At 50.2% G+C, this 17636-nt stretch overlaps 1 long non-coding RNA gene across 1 annotated transcript; it reads left to right on the top strand.

Annotated features, from left to right (window-relative positions):
- Nucleotides 1-14628: 14628 nt before the first annotated feature.
- On the top strand, nt 14629-16880 carry LOC106845346 (uncharacterized). Its single transcript, XR_011506184.1, has 3 exons — nt 14629-14826; nt 15225-15312; nt 16382-16880. It is a non-coding gene; the product is annotated as an uncharacterized lncRNA (long non-coding RNA).
- Nucleotides 16881-17636: the final 756 nt, after the last annotated feature.

Raw genomic sequence — 17636 nt, 5'->3', positions numbered from 1 at the left:
GATGCTTTAAGTCTGGACCAAACCCTAGATCCATACCTTTCCCTAAGGAGGAGAGGAGATCACGGTTCAAGGCCGCTGCGTCCCCAGCATGTGCCTCCACACCTGGGGGGCGGGGGAGTGATGCCCAGTGGAACCTGCTCTGCAGTGAGCAAGGGGAGGAGATGGTGCGGGGTGCACTGGAGGAGTCATCTTCCTAAAAGCCTTGGGACAGAGGAGAAAGGAGCTGTGGGGGGAGGGAGGTGAATGGGGAGGCGGGGCCTCACACCCGCCCCCTCCTTCCTGGGGCTCCTTCCTCTTCCCAGCTGGGTGCCCTTCCTGAAGCACATTACACGCAGGACCAGAGCGCCCCCCACGATGCACTGCCCTGCTCCAGCCCTGCACCATCCCCAGACCACTGCATCCGAAACCCCTGCGGTGGGAGCTATTAGTGACCTGCCTTATAGATAAGGAAACTGGGGCTAAGAGGACATCTCCGTCAGCAGTTGCCAGAGCCAGGATTGGCTGACGCCCAAGGGCTTAACCATGAGCCTGTCCTGCCTCGTGCCCATATATGCAAAGTTCTGCACACAACATCAGGGGTCCAGAGAGGCAGTCGGGGTGCAGGGACTCCAGGTCAGGAAACAGGGCAGAGAGCAGAGCAGGGCGTGGACACAGTGCACAATCATGATGACCCCCAGAGCTTTGCAGGGCTGGGGTCACACCATGGAGGGTACCCAGGGCCATCCAGGGCAGCAACGCCACCTGTGGCAGACAAAGAAACAGAGAAGGACGGCCACCTGCCTCTCCTCTGGAGCACCACCACACTGCACCGAGCCAAGGCCCCCCACATGCTCTCCAGATCAGACAAGGGTCATGCCCCACTTTTTTTTGGGGGGGGTGAGGAAGATTCACCCTGAGCCAACATCCACAGCCAATCCTCTTCCTTTTGCTGAGGAAGAGTGGCCATGAGCTAACATCTGTGCCCATCTTCTATTTTGTATGTGGGACACTGCCACAGCGTGGCTCAATAAGCAGTGCATAGGTCTGTGCCCTGGATCCGAACCGCTGAACCCTGGGCCACTGAAGGAGAACATGCAAACTTAAACCACACTGCCACTGGGTGGACCCCTCATTCTTTTTTTAAATAACTTTTAATTTGGGGATTAAATTTTTAGATTTTAGATTTATAGAAGAGTTGCAGACAGCGCAGAGAGTTCCCGCAGACCCTTCTCCTGGGTTCCCCACGGTTCCCACATCAGCACATGCATCCCGCATCTAAGAGAGCGACCTTGGTGCAGGCTGTATCCTGATGTCGCCAGCGTGTCCAGCCACTTGGCTTTCAGCTGTTAGTCTCCTCTCATCTGCGACGGTTTTTCAATCTTTCCTTGTTTCTCATGACCCAGACGGTCTGGAGAAGCACTGGCGAGGTATTTTGAAGAATGTCCTCCAATTGGGGGTTGTCTGGTGTTTTCTGAAGATGAGCCTGGGCTATGGGTTTTGGGAAGAAGCCCACAGAAGCTGAGAGATGCTGTCCAGAGGCATCGCAGGTCACGGCACCTTCACGGCCACCTGCGGCTGTGTTGTGAGTCCTGGAGCAGGCTCCACCCTCCTGGAGGTGGGCTCCCCGGAGGGGGCGGTAACTACATATATGGTTTGGGATTCTTCTGTGAGGAAGGATTTATTCAATCACTTCTTTTTATCAGCGTGGACTCATGCATCTCTGTTTCATACTTTGGGTCATAATCCAATACTATGTTATTTATTTTTTTTGCTCAAGTTGCTCCAGCTTTGGCCATTGGCGACTTCCAGTGTCCCTGTCACATGCCCCCATCCTTCTGTTTTTTGAGCAACTTCCTTGCTTTCCGGCACTACAAGATGCTCCAGGCTTGGATCAAAAGCTGTCACACCAACTCTCCAGCTGGTTAACTTAAACTTTTGGTGGGTCTTTATTAAGCACCTGCTGTATACCTGCTGCTCTAAGGGCACCAGGGATACAGTCGGCATTCATGAAGCAGTGCGTCAAGCCGCTGCTCTGTCTCCAGAGCTGTCCCCGGCTCGGGGGGTTCTGGAGAACACGACAGGCTCCTGCCCTCACAGGACACGCACTCGAGCGGGGCAAACAGACCTAAAACTATAATCCCAGCAATAACTATGTAATTAGGACAGTGGGGAGGTCTACGAAAGAGGAAGTCGGCAAAGTTTGGAGCCCCTCGAGGTAGATGGCGACGGTAAATCTCAGGTCTACACTGACTCTTTGGAGCCAGCCACCATCACGATCCCCTCAGCAACCACGGGGCTCCTGGCAGTGTACAAAGCACCTTACCAGAACCCTCTCTCATTCCACAGAGGGCTCCTTGGACGTGGAGGTGGAGGGGACCTGCACACAGGTGTGCCTGAATGGCCTGGATGCAGGAAGGCAATGCTGGTGGATGGGCATCACCATGGCAACCTGCACCCCTGCCCCTGGCAGCACTGGCCTGCAGGCGCAGCAGCCGCCAGAGTAGGGAGCAGGGGCTGGCTAGTGAAGCCACACGCAAGGCAGGCTGGTGATCTGCGCTCCTGCAGGAGACCAGGCCTCAGCACCTGGGATGTCAACACATAGGGGTAATCCTGGATTAGCACGAGGTAAGATGCTGACTCCCTGGAAATGAATGGAAGACTCTGGAGCCTCAGGTGTTAGAGGTAGTGCTGCCTCTATCTTCACTGTGCCACGGAGAATGGAGGAAAGAGGGGAAAAGAGGGAGGAATGTGTGCACTTGTTTATCAATAGTTGGGGAAACTGAGGCAGAGAGGGCCTGCAGGTGGGCCTGAGGACCCCCCGGAAACCTGGCTGCCTGGCTTGGTTGGCAGCTGAGTTTGTGCAAATGGTATGAGTCTACCCCACAAACACACAGACTGGGTGGGCTTTCTCCCCCCTGACCCAGAACTGCAGCCAGAGCTGAGCGTCCTGCAAACCCTGGGCTTACTCCCCCTGGCTTTCTTTCCTTCCCGTGGCGTGGCTGCCCACTGCCGATGTTTGTTGCTTCTTACAGAATCTTTAGGACAGAAGGGCTGAGCGTGGGGCAGGGCATCTGGCGGGCATCAGGCCCAGGGTGGTGGAATATGACTTCAGACCCTCTGACATCCCTGGGGCAAAGATGGCGTTTGTCCCGTTGCTTACAGTGTATCCCCAGCACCTGGCACAGGACTCCGCACGGATCAAGCACTTGATTGATACTTATTGAATGCATGAATCTACCGCAGCCTGGATCTCCATCTTGAGCAGAAGATTCTGGAACATGCTAGAACCCGCAATTCCCTTGGGCAGGAAAACCTCTGATCATCAGCAGGATGATCTGACTTTGGCATCTCCTTTTCCTTGGAAATTCCTTCTCAAAGCTTCAACCAGCCCTGCTGGGCAGCTGAGTGGGACACAACAGTGGGGATATCATGGGTCCACAAGCCAGGGGTCTCTGGGCTTGGTTCCCAGCTCAGCACCATCTCTCTCTGCCCGTGGTTTCCTCCTCTCTCAAACAGGGATGATACCTTGTGTGTGGATTAAATGAGATCACGTGGGAGAAATGTTTACCATGGTGCCTGGCAAATTGGAAGAGGTCAGTAATTGCTATTTGTATCACGGCCATCACTGATGCTGGGATGTCTCACCTAGATGTGCACTGGCCTCCTGATAGCCTTTTCTCTAATCTGTCCATCCATCCATCCATCCATCCATCCAACATTGATTGACTACAACCTGCAGGCACTGGGATGTGAGTAAGTCCTCAGCCCATTTCTACATTTATCTTTCTAAAGCAAGTTCGAGGTATTCCTTCCCTAGTTCAAGATGAACAAGCAACCATTTTGGAGGGCTGCTGGGTGGGATTCATAAAATTTAAATGACTTCTGCTTCTGGGAAGATGGAGTAGAGACATCCTCCTCTCTATTCCTTCGTCTAAGAACAACTAAGAACCCTGCACACTATATATAAACACACGTAAGGAGACCCTGAAAAGTGGAGAGAAGGCAGCTGGGGAGCCCAGGGCCCAGGAATGCCATGGTGGTGAGTTCCCCGGGTTTTCCTTTTTCCTCCTATATTGTAGTTGGAAAGCCAGCAACCTGGAAACGAACACTGGGCGCAGACACAAAAGCCTGACAAAAGCCTGCTCTCTCGAGCCAAAGGACCAGAAAAGGGGCAGCCTAGCAGGACAGAAAACTGGTAGACAACACCTGCTCCTCTACAGCCCACACCACAGAAAACTGTGGCACCACCCACCCAGGTCGGCAAAGGGCAGCCGGGGAGCTGACTTCCACCCTCGCCAGGCTCTACTGGGGCACCTCACCCTGTCACACATGCTGCCAGGGTGGTGTCAAAGAAGGACAGGCAGGGGCCCAGGAATTTCATCCCTGGTGGGTGGTAATCCCCCCCGCCCCCACTGCTGCAGTGCCCTGGAGGCCATGTGAGCACAGTAAGGAGGTACTCTTACCCCTCCCAACCAGGGAGGTGTCAGTGGAGACTCACTGGGGAGCTGGAACTCCTACCCACCAACACAGGAGCACCTCCTTCAGAGGGGGCTGCACTTCCACCCCCACTTCTCAGCAACAATGACATGGTACCCCTCACCCCCTTCCCTTGCTGGTGCAGTGTCAGGGGAAACCAGCTAAAACAAGTTCAAATAAGATCCAGAGCCTCATAATGTAATACCCAAAATGTCCAGGTTCCAATGAAAAATCACTGGTCATACCTAGAGCCAGGAAGATCTCAGACTGAATGAAAAAAGACAATCGATAGATGCTGATGCTGAAATGACAGAGATCTTAGAATTCTTCGATAAAGATTGTAAATCATAAAAAGGCTTTAGTGAGCAATTGTGAACACACTCAAAGCAAGTGAAAGAATTGAAAGTCTCAGCAAAGAAGGAGAATATATAAAGAAGAACCAAATGGAAATTTCAAAACTGTGAAATACAGTAACTGAAACCAAAAAATCTCAAAGGATGGGCTCAGACTCAACATCAGAATGGAGAGGAGAGAAGAAAGAATAATGGGCTGGAAAATAGAGCAGTAGAAATTGCCCATTCTGAACAACAGAGAGAAAATGGACTGAAATTTTTTTTTAAAAAAGGAACAGAACCTCAGGGATCTTGAGACTATAACAAAAGATCAAAAAGTCATGACACTGGAGGCCTGGAAGGAGAGGAGAGAGGGGACAGAGCTTAAAAAGTATTCAAAGAAAAAACGGCTGAAAACTCCCCAAATCTGGCAAAAGACACAAACCTACCTACAGTTTCAAGAAGCTGAATGAACCTCAAGCAGATTAAACGTAAAGAAATTCCACTCTAATTCACATCATAGTCAAACTGACAAATATTAAAGACAAAGAAAAAGTCTGGAGAGAGGTGAGAAACAAGCTTTATCAAAAAATATTGGGAAAAAATGGAATGACAGCAGATTTCTCATTGGAAACTATGGGGGCCAGAAGGGAGTGGAACGACATTTTAAAAGCACTGGAAGAAAAGAACTGTCAACCCAGCCAAAATACCCTTCAGGAAGGATAGACGCATTCTCAGACGCAGGAAAACAAAGAATTCATGACCAGCAGACCTGCCCTAAAGAAGTTCTTGGGCGAGAGGGATATGAAGCAAGAGGGAAATTTGGAATGTCAGGAATGAAGAGCAACAGAAATTGTAAATATCTAGGTAAACAGACTATTCTTTTCCTTTTAAGTTTTAAAAAATATGCATGATGGTTGAAAGAAAAATATTACATTGTCTAGTGGGATTTTCAGTGTATTTAGATCTAAATACATAGACAACCACAACAGAAAGGCAGGAGGGTAAAAGGGGTCAACGTGCTGGTGAGGTTTCCACATTCCACTTGAAGTGGGAAATATTACTTTGATGTAGACTGCGAAGTAATGTTAGAAATATGATTATTTTAATCCCTAGATAATCTACTAAAAAACTATACACACAAAACACACAGGCAAAAAACCCAATTGGTAAATTCAAATGGAAAACTAAAAGGTATTCAGATAATTGTTTAAAAGGCATGAGAAGAGAAATGGAGGAAGAAAAAAAAAAAGAAGACAAATAGAAAATAAATAATAAAAGGGTAGACCCCAATCCAAACATATCAATAATTACATTAAATGTAAATGGCTTCCCTATAGTCAACAATAATGTATTGTACACTTAAAAATTTGTTAAGAGGGTAGATATCATGTTAAGTGTTCTCTACACAATAAAATAAAATAAAACATAAATGGTCTAAACACACCACAAAAATAAAATAAAATGTCAAAATGGATTAAAATCCATAACCCAACCATAGGCTGTCTGTAACAAACTTCCTTCAACTATGATATAGGTGGGTGAAAAACCAAAGCATAGAAAATGATATACTATACAAACACTGATCAAGGAGGCTGGAGTGGCTAAATTAATATCAGACAAAGTAGACTTCAGAGCAAGGAAAATGATCAGGGATAAAGAAAGAAAATAAAAATGACCAATATCAGGAATGAAAGAAAAGCTATCACTACAGACCCCACAGACATTAATAGGCTAATAAGAGAATACTGTGAACAAGTCTCTGCACATAAGTTCAAAAACTTCAATGAAATGAACCAATTCCTTGAAAAGCACAAACTTACCCAAGCTCACCTGAGAAGAAATAGATAACATGAACAGTCTCATATCTATTAAAAAAATTGAATTTTCTGCTTAAAATTTTATTAAAAAAAGAAAGTACTCTAGGGACCGGCCTGGTGGCTCAGTGGTTAAGTGTGCACATTCTGCTTTGGTGGCCTGGGGTTTGATGGTTTGGTGTGGACATGGCACCGCTTGGCAAGCCATGCTGTGGTAGGCATCCCACACATAAAGTAGAGGAAGATGGGCATGGATGTTAGCTCAGGGCCAGCCTTCCTCAGCAAAAAGAGGAGGATTGGCAGCAGTTAGTTCAGGGCTAATCTTCCTCAAAAATAAAAGAAAGAAAGAAAGAAAGAAAGAAAGTACTCTAGGCCCAGATAGTTTCACTGGAAATTCTACTCAAATACAAAGAAGAAATAACACCAGTTCTACATAATCTTTTTTGTAGAAGACGAAGAAATCCTAATTCATTTTATGAAATCCGCATTAACCTGATAGAAAACGTGACAAAGACAATTCAAGATAAGAAAATTATAGACCTATATCCATCATGAACACACATGCAACAATCCTCAATATAATATTAGCAAATCAATCTCAGACATATATCAAAAAAATACACATCATGATCAAGTGGGGCTTATTCAAGGCTGGTTCAACATTTTTAAATCAGTTAATGTAACCCAGCATGTTAACAGACTAAAGAAGAAAAACTACATGATCATATCAATTGTTGAAGAAAAAAGCATTTGACAAAATTTGACACTGATTCATGACAAAAATCCTTGAAAACTAAGAATAGATAGAAACTTCCTTAACCTAAGGAAGGGCATCCACAAAAAACCTATAGCCAGTTTCACACTGAATAGTCAAAGACTGGATGCGTTCCCCCTAAAATCAGGAATAAGGCAAGGTAGCCCACTCTCACTTTCCAACATTCTGCTGGAGGCTTCTTGCAATAAGTCAAGAAAAAGAAACAAAGGGCATCCTTTCAAAGAACCAGCTTCCGGTTTCATTGATTTTTCTTGACTGTTTTTCTATTCTCTGTTTTATTTATCTCTATTCTAGTTTTATCAGTTTCTTCCTTCTGCCAGCTTTGGGTTCAGCTTGTTCTTTTTCTAGTTCCTTGAGCTGTAAAGTTAGGTTGTTGATTTGAGGTCTTTCTTCTTCCTCTTCTTCTTTCTTTTTAATGTAAGTCTTTACAGCTATAAATTTCCCTCTTAGCACTGCTTTTGCTGCATCCATAAGTTTGGCATGTTGTGTTTTTGATTCCACTTATCTTAAGATACTTTCTAATTTCCCTTGTGATTTCTTCTTTGACCCATTGGTTGTTTAATAGCGTGCTATTTAACACATATTTAAAAAATTTTCACATTTTCCTTCTGCTATTGATTTCTAATTTTATTCTATTGTGATAAGAAAACAGACTTTGAATGATTTCAATATTCAAACATTTTAAAATATTGTTTTGTGGGCTAACCCATGGTCTGTCTTGCAGAATGTTCCATGAGCACTTGAGAAAAACGTGTATTCTGCAGCTGTTGAGTCGAGTGTTCTGTATGCATCTGTTAGGTTCAGTTGGTTTATAGTTTGCTTTGTATACTTTGGAGCTCTGATGTTTGGTGCATATATGTTTATAACTGTTACATCTTCTTGGCAAACTGACCCTTTTATTGATATATAATGTCTCTGTCTCTTTTAACAGTTTTTGACTGAAAGTCTGTTTTGTCTGACATGAGTGTAGCCAACCCTGCTCTCCTTTGGTTACTATCTTTTTCCGTCCTTTCACTTTCAACCTATGTGTATCCTTAGATGTAAACTGAATCTCTTTCAATTGATTTTTGACACAAGTACAGAGGCAACTCAATAGATAAAGGGTACTCTTTTCAACAAATGATGCTGGAATAATTGCATATTCGTTGCATTGAAAATGAACCTTAACCCATATCTCACCCTTAAAACAAAAATTAACTCAATCGAGATCATAGATCTAAATGTAAGGTGTAAAATTATAACTCTTTTGGAAAAAAAACCTTTGTGGCCATAGATTAGGCAGAGTGTATGTGATGCCAGAAACACAATTCATAAAAGAAAAAAAATGCTAAATTAGACTTCATCAAAATAAAAAAAACCTTTGCTTTGTGATAGGCATTGCTAAAAGAAGGCACATAAGACACAGACCGGGAGAAAATATTCATAAATTACATGTCCTACAAAGGACTGCATCCATAATACAGAAATAACTGTCACTACTCAAAAACAAGAAAACAAATGACCCAAATAAAAGAATAAGGAAAATATTTAAACAGACACTCCACCAAAGAAGATACAGAGATGAAAAATAATAAGAACCTCATGAGCCCTGGAGAAATGCAAATTAGAACCACAGGGAGACACCTGAAAGAACTGGAAGCAGGGACTCAGACAGATGCTTGCACACCCACGTTCAGAGCAGCAGTATTCGCTACAGCCGACAGACGGAAACAACCCAGAGGAGCGGATTTTTTAAAAAACTGTAGTATATCCATTCACTGGAATACTGTCCATCCATAAAAAGGAATGAAGTACTGACCTATGCCGAAACACAGGTGAACCTTGAGGACATCATGCTCAGTGAAATAAACCAGACACAAAAGGACACAGATTATACGATTCCACTTATATGAAGTACCCGGAACAGGCAGATTTATAGAGACAGAAAGAAGACTGGAGACTATCAGTGGCTGGGGTGGGAGAGGTGGGAAGAGGGAGTTTCAGTATATTGGGGACAGGGTTTCTCTCTAGGATGATTCAGAAGCTCTGGAAATGCGTAGAGGTGATGGTTGCACAACAATGTGAATGTCCTTAATGCCGTTGAATTATACACTTAAAAACGGCTAATGTGGCAAATTTTATGTTACGTGTATTTTACCACAATAAAAACCTATTTGCAAAAAATCCACGACGAGAATCCACTACACATCCATTAAAATGGGGGGAAATTCACGAGAATCTGACCACACTGAGCTCTGGTGAGGATTCAGAATGTCTAGAACTCCTAACATCACTGGTGGGAATGCAAAACGGTACAGCCGCTCTGGAAAACAGTTTGACAGATTCTTAAAACGTTAAAGAGATACTCATCCAAAGATCCAGGAAGTGCACTCCTCTGTACCGACTCAGGAGAAATGAAAATTTATGTTCACACACACGTCTCTATGCGAGAGTTCACAGCAGCTCTATTCACGATGGCCCAAAACCGAAACCACTCAAACGTCCTCAGGGAGTAAACGGTCAACCTAGTGATGGTCTATCCGTGCAATGGAGGCTGCTCCGCGATGGAAAGGACAGACTTGATGCGGCAACACCATGGGTGGACCTCAGAGGCTTTATGCTGAGAGGAAGAAGCCAGTCTCAAAGCTTCCGCGCTACAGAATTCCATGTATCTGTCATCCTGGCAAAGACAGAACTGTAGGGGTGTGGAGCAGCTCAGCGATCGCCAGCGGTCAGGGACGGGGAGGCCGGGACCGTGAAGGGGCAGCAGAAGGAGTTCGGGGGTTTGGAATGCTACACTCCTGATTACAGTGGCGGCTACACAAATCTATACATGTGCAAAAGTTACAGAACTGTATCGCCCCCCCCAATGCAATTTTATGATATATTAGTTTAAAAAGAAAACAAGATTCATAAACAACTGTACCTTTTGAGTGCTTACTGGGTTCTAGGCCCTGCACTGCGTTCCACGTGATTGCAGAAGAATCCTTGAAACACCAGACGAGTTGGTGTGACCATTCCCATTTTACAGATGAGGAAACCGAGGTGCGGGGAGGTGCCTGGGTGTGTCTGATTCCAAAACTCACGCTTTTATAACGTCTGTGCAGTTCAGAGCCTTGTAAAAATCAAGTTCCACGTTCAGGTCCTGACTCCTAGGGTTGAGAGCTGAACATGGGCAGCAGGCTTGCTTTATGGAGGCTTTGTGGAGATCGGGAAGACGCCCGTGGTCTCATCAGGGACAAATCTGGACTCTGACACCAGACAGACCATCCAGAAGGAGGGGGATGGAGACAGAGGGCCAAAGCAGAATCAGCCGGGTGGATGGACAGACGAGAATTCCAGGACGGCCAGAGCTGTCTGGATGCTGTGTCAGGCAGGCCAAGGCAGCTGGTCACATCACAGCTGCTTCAAAGCTCTGCTTGGCCACCCCAGGTCCTGCCAAAGGGGCAGGCCTGAGCGAGGACACTTCCCACCTTCCACAGCATAGATGAGCGGGGCCCTGGCCAAAGGCGGCCTCCTCCAGGCTTGCGATGCGGAAGGGGATCTGGACACTCTGGAGAGACTGAGGCCCTTAGAAGGATGAGCTGAGGCTGAGCAGGGTCGGGGCAAGAGGTTGTGCGGGCAGGGTGACCTCACAGGCTGGGGTCAGCCAGCGACAGAGGGAACAGAAGCTGGGAATGCAGGGTGAACACCAGGCCTGGCCAAGGAGGAGAGATGGTGGGGATGGACTGGTCCAGGTGAGAAATCACGCTGGGATTGGACACGGAACAGTGTTTCTCCAAATGTGGCCAGGACCCCGCAGGCGGCTAGTTAGAGTCGCAGATTCCTGGGCTCCAGCCCAGACACACTGGGGGCCCTATGATTCTGCTGCACCCTGAAGTCTGACAGGCTCTTGGCCCGGGGAGGAGCCAGGAGCCAAGGTCCCCGGTGGCCTCGTCTTCCTGGGGCAGCTCTCACTGGGATCCCCTCTGCCGTAGCACTTCTCCACTACCCACTGGTGTTACCCCCGGGGGCCGTGGTGTCTCTGCTCTCAGCAGGCTCTGAGTGACACAGACAGCAATAGTGACCTCTTGCCCAGGACCTGGGAAAGGCTGCCCAATCCCCCGGGACGAGGCCCACATCCTTCTGCCAGCATTCCTAACGAGAGCCAGGCTAAATGCTTCAGACTCACAATGTCTTTGCTCTCACAAACGGCCCTATACGCAGGTCTGTCTCCAGGCCACTCGCACGTTTCAGGGGAGGAAGCCGAGCCGGCAGAGTGTCCAGGCCACTCTGAGAGACCCAGCCAGTCTCTGGGTGCCACAGTCTGGGCCCAGAGCCCTGCTCTCAAGCCCCTTTCTACCGCCACCCCAGAAGGCGTGGATGCTCTCATCCCTGGGCCTTCCTGACCTTCCGCAAGCTTGGTGGGACCCCTGGGCGTGGGGGGCTGCAGGCTCGCCTCCCTGCCTGCGGAGCTGACTCCAGGCCTCGAGCTGCAGGAGGCCCTGGGCATCTCCTTCTCCCTCCCCTGCATCTTCAGCCCACTCTCTCCCGAGCCTTGCTGGTGGAGCCCTACACGGCTCTGCAGCCCCATCTTCCTCGTTCCTCCCGCCTCAGCCCCTTCGCTTCCCCCATGCCGCTGGCCTTTGTATATGTGGCCCGTTCTTCCCTCCAAAGGCCTGTGTCCTGCTTGGGGGCAGCCCCTGCTCTTCCAGTGCCTCTGGTCAAACACCATCTGGGAAAGCCTCCTTGACTCTCCACCAACCCACCATCACGGCTGCCTGTGCCAGCAGCCCATCCTAGAACCTGGTACCACAGCCTGTGACCACGGCCTGTGGCTCTGACTCCCGTTAGACGAGAGCTCCCTGGGGCAGGGGCCACGTGGGGCCAGCTTCGCATCCATGGCTCCTGGCAGCACTGGGTACCTAGGATCGTTATGAGGACGCTGGGGGATGAGTGAGGTCTGGGAATGGGCTTGATGGGAGAGAGACATATTTGTGAATCACGTGTCATTCTCCTATTGTGGAAATGAATGAGACATTATTATTTTCTTTAATCACAAAAGCAGGACCTCCGATCGGGAGAATATCAGTGGTATAAAAGGAAAATTGACAGTCTCCCCTGCAATCCCTGTCTCCCGCCCCCTGGGCGTGACAGTTTAGGTACCCTCCGGAGCCTCTGCTGCTGCAGTCTCTCTTTCTCCCCACATCCAGCTTTGCTTTACAGAACTCCTATCGTTCTGTGCACATTCTTCCATCGCTGGTTCTCCCTCTCAGCATGCTCTGGCCGTCCCTCCGTGGCACGGCTCCTCCAGCATGGCTTCTCCAGCCGCCTCCTTGATTTGGTGGCTGCAGAGGGTTCCAGGATCCCATGGACCACGAGTGATTTGTCTCTTCCTCTAGCAATGGACATTTAAGTTGTCTCCAATTATTTCACCATTATAAATGATGTTGTCATGAACACCCTTTGGCAGCCTGGAGCCTTCGGCTGCTGCTTCTGAGGGAAAGATTCCGGGAAGGGGATTGTCAGCGGGTCTGTGTGTTCTCAGCAGGCGCTGAGGTCCACCTGTCATCTCCGTTTTAGGGACCGCTGTTTCTATTATTTATATAGCCTCTGTGCCCTCGCAGTCCCTCCTCCTTGGTCCCTGACGGCTTTAACATAAGACCCCGGGATTGATGGGGAAGTGATGTTTGGGGTTAGAACTATCCAGATCCCACCTCCTCTGCCCCAGATAAAACCAAAGGGTGCCAACTTCAAGCCTGCCCCCACTTCCAAAAGCAGGCCTGCATCGGGGAGCGCCTGCCCCATCTGCCTGTGGGCTAGAGGCTCTGGCCACAGGGCTGGGCGTGGTGGGGCTGCCCCTTGCTGACTGCACTTCCATCCGCCAGGGTCGGGCTCTCACAGGAAGACAGCTGCGAGGGAGCCCAGGCCGCTGGCCAGCCTCGGAGAAGCCTTGTCTGTCCCTGTCCACATTCCCTGCAAACGTCAGCCCTTCGCTGCTTTGGGGGGTGGGGAATTTAAAGACCCAGAGGATGGAGGGAAGCAGGGAGGCAGGCAGAGGTGCCGCCAGGCTCCTTGAGGGAGCTGGCCTGCAGCTGGCAGGGAGAGCGCTTGGGCACAGGCCTGGACTTTGGCCCCTGTGTTTCCCCTGTGTCAGCTTTTCTATTTTAGGCCGGCTGCTCCTCCGGCAGGGAATTCTCAGCGAGCCGTGGGAAACCCAGAAAGGCCGTGAGTGCTGGGTCTGCCTGGCCCCGTGGGCTTCCCCTCCAGTGCCCAGGTGAGGGGTGCACACCAGCCTGGCACACACTCACACGAAGGTCACCTCTCTCCTGGGTTACATGTCCCTGTTGAGAATGTCCCAGCCTCGTGACCCAGTTGGGGCTCCTGGATCTTATCCCACAGAAAGAATTCATAGTCACGAAACTCTGGAAATGACCAGACGTGCAATGGAGGGCTCACAAGCAGCCATGGGGGGGCGGGGGATGGAGAGGGCTGCACGGGGGCGACGTGGGGACACACTCGCCATCAGCTGTAGCCGGGAAAGGCAGGCTGCCAAGCCACCGTGACCCGTTTGTGGAAACGGCACCCGCAAAGGGCCCATGTGGTTCGAGGGACACACAGAGACTCTGGGGGCTGAAACAGCAGGCTCAAGCCACGCGCTCTGTCATTTACTGGCTGTGTGGCCTTGGGCAAATCACTGAGGCTCTCTGAACCTCCATTTTCCTCATCTGTAAAGGTTAGAATAGTTCACAACTAGGTTTGGGACTTAAGATTGTATTTAAAGTCCGTAGGGGAGTGGAAGCACACAGTAGGCGCTCAGGAGGAACAGCTGCCGTGGTTTTTAATAACACCGACACAAGTGGAAATAGTTTGACGTGACAGAGAAACACAGGTGGAATGTTAGCAGCCAAATTTATATTCTTTAAAGATGACCCTGTAAGCCACCGCTGCACAGCCCCTCCCCGCAGAAAACCTACAGCCTTTGCAGAATCCCCCTGGCTTTCTGGACCTGATTCCCATCTGGCCTGTCCCGGGAGCCCTTTCTTCCTCACTTGGTGAGACCCCTCTCTAACAAGGGGGATTGCGTCCAGGCCGAGGTGGGGAGAGCCGCAGACCGGAACAGGTGGGGCCCAGCTTTGGAAGGGGCGGCCACATTCCAGGGATTCCTGCTCGGCGACCCGCCCGGCCTGGGCCCCCTCCCCCTCGGTGGGCCGGCGCCCGGGGCGCCCAGCACCACCTGGAGGGCCGTCCCTGTAGACGCCCAGGCCTGGAGTCGGCGGGGCCTGAGGGCAGACGGATTTAGTTGTGGGGACTCTGAAGCAAGTTAGGATAGGTTTAAGTCCAACAGGAAGAGAGCGCAAACATTCCAGGGTTCATTCCTCCCAGGGGACTATCCTGAGCACCCCTCCCAGCAGGCACTGAGGCCCTGACGGGCTGTCCCCGCTCCAGCCCACAGTCGTGAGGGAGGTGGACACATGAACGGACCCTGGTGAGGGCCAGGGTGCTGGCAGGGCTGGGAAGGGACAGAAGCAGGGGCAGCCTAGGATCCTTGAGGCAGAGATAGTCCAGGTGACTGTGCCAGCTTCCCTGGGGATAAGGGTTTTCAGTTCTAAAACCAGTTTGTGCCATGCAAACTGGGGGCGATCGCTCACCCTAGGGAGGATGGAACAGCTAGAGGGGTCACCTTAGCATGGCACCAGGAGGGGAGGTGGCGCCGGGGAGCTTCCTCGCTGGTGGGAGGGAGAAGGGAGCCAAGGAAGGGTGCCAGGGGGAGGGGGCAAAGGCCAGTGCACCAGAATTCAGCTGTAGGAGAAACACCACAGCCCATGTCAAGAGCTAAGGCCACCTTCCTGTCTAACCTGCTCTTTCTGTACCTGGGACACTGAGGCCTGGGGAGGAAGAGGAGGCCGGCGGCTCAGCCAGGACTGGAAAGGCCTTCCGGATGCCAGGGTTGAGAGCAGCCCACCTGACTCAGGTAGGTGACGGCCCACTAGGACCCAGGGCAGGTGAACCAAACGTGGTCCTGATGGACCGCAGGGAGGGGCGGGTCGGGGCAAGGGGGAGCAGAGCCTGAGGGAGGGGAAATGGGGCTGGAAACTTCCCAACCAGCTGCCCTGGCACAGGCGCCAGGGGAAAAGGAATTTAACACAAAACCCCCTGACCTGGGCTGGCAAGAGCCTTGGGGTCTCCGGGTAGCGTCAGCAGCTCCCTGGAATGGTGGCCCAGCAAGGGGGCCGTCCAGTCTGGAGATCTGGTGAGCAGCACCTGGAAGCCCTGGGTCCTGGGCACCCCCGTGTCCCTCATCAACTGCCATCGGAACCCAAAGCTCTGGGCTTGTCATTAAAGGGCCAGTGCTCCCCACCCAGCCCCTGTCTGCTTCACAGAGCATCTCAGCATTCCTGCCACGTGGTCTGTTCCTCTGCCACCTCCCAGCAAGCGCTCTAGTTTGGCAGTCCACTGTTCTTGATGAAATATTTATCACTACATGGCAAAATACGGTTTTGCAAGAGCTTCGAGTCCCATAAGGTGATGTTCTTAATTTCAGCTCTGCCACTGCCTTAGACGCTCGTGGACTGTTCCTATTTGCATAGCTGCTCTCTTCTTTCCAGACTCTCAGCACTGCTTTTCACTCATTCACTCATCCGTCCATCTAGTCACCATCCATCCATCCACCCACCATCCACCCATCTGCCGATCCATCATCAATCCATCCATCATTCATCCATCCACCCACCCTCCACCCATCTCTCCATTCATCCCTCATCTATCCCTGCATCCATCCACCATCCATCCATCCAATAATACCCTGAGCACGTATTGTATAGTCTGGTGGTTGGGAGTGTAGGCTCTGCCTTAGCCAGACCTTACTTCCATTGTCGTGCCGACTGCCTGTGGGTCTCAGCCTCTGAGTTTCAGCTTTCTCTTTGTGAGAAGGAATAAAGGCACCCACTTCACCGGCTTGTGAAGGTGCAAGGGGATAACACATGTAACAAACTCAGCAGAGAATCGAGCACACAGGTGCCCCTCTTTCGCCTCTTCTTCAGCCCGTGCCACCTGCCAAGAGTGTTGTGATGAGGAGCGTAACCCAGCTCAGCCGGACACTGAACCAGTTGTTACAAATGAAACATGAGTGTTTCCACTGGGCAGGGGCAAGGGGCCGTGGAAATGTAGTTGGGGAGACTCACCTGGTTGGGAGTCAGCGGAGGAAGCCTAAGTGGACGTTGGCTGGGGAGGAGGAGGGGTGTGCCGAGGAGGGGAGCCCGCTGGAGGGACCTGGGCAAGTGGGGAGGGTGCCCAGGCCGGCGTGTGTTGTCTGGTGGATGGGACAGCCTTGAGAAATGTTGTGTTTATAAAAGTTGTTCACGGAAACACGTTCCTTTACCAATTAGCTCCCGTTGGCCAAAGCACAGTTAATGTTCGGAAAAAGCAAATCTCCAGAATGTTTTCCCCTTTTCTGTAGTTTTTATTCTCTTTTCCATTTCCACTTGTGATTTTTCTGAGCCCGGGGACATTTTGGGAGGGATATAAAAGGATCTAAAACCTAGACAATAGAGCAAACGTCTGCTTTTGTTAAGTTGCTTTACCTGCCGTGTTATTTGGTTTCCGGCTTTTAGCTATGACTGCTGAGGGTGGATTACAAAAGCGCTAACTCAGAGGACCTTCTCACTTACACCAGGAGGCTCCATCTCCCGGGAAGAGGGAGGCCAGGCCAATTTACACGGGAACCTGGCTTGAGTCTGAGTTCTGGGGTCAGGACCCTTATCCTGCCCCACCTGGAGGCTTGCAGGACTGGAAGTACTTGCGGTTTGGGGCCACAACCTGGGGTGCGTGGTTTGGGGGTGGCGTTAGGCTAGAGGGGGAGGCTGGTCTGGTAAACTCCGTCAGCAGAGTTTGGATTTGGACCCGAGGGCGATGGGAAACCAGATCCGAGCCTTAAACTAGGGGGTGACAGATCAGAGCTAGGGTTTTAGAAGTTCTTCCAGGGGCTGGCCCCGTGGCCGAGTGGTTAAGTTCGCGCGCTCCGCTGCAGGCGGCCCAGTGTTTCGTTGGTTCGAATCCTGGGCGTGGACATGGCACTGCTCATCAAACCACGTTGCGGCGGCAGCCCACATGCCACAACTAGAAGGACCCACAACGAAGAATATACAACTATGTACTGGGGGGCCTTGGGGAGAAAAAGGAAAAAATAAAATCTTTTAAAAAAAAAAAAAAAAAGTTCTTCCAACTGTGCTTTGGAGAAGTTTGGGCAAGGCCAGCTGGGAGATGGGACCAGGGTGGGGTTGGAGAGAAGTGGGTGAC

This window comes from Equus asinus, chromosome 10, assembly GCF_041296235.1.
Source record: "Equus asinus isolate D_3611 breed Donkey chromosome 10, EquAss-T2T_v2, whole genome shotgun sequence".
Taxonomy (NCBI): domain Eukaryota; kingdom Metazoa; phylum Chordata; class Mammalia; order Perissodactyla; family Equidae; genus Equus; species Equus asinus.
This window is presented reverse-complemented; position numbering and strand designations above follow the sequence as displayed.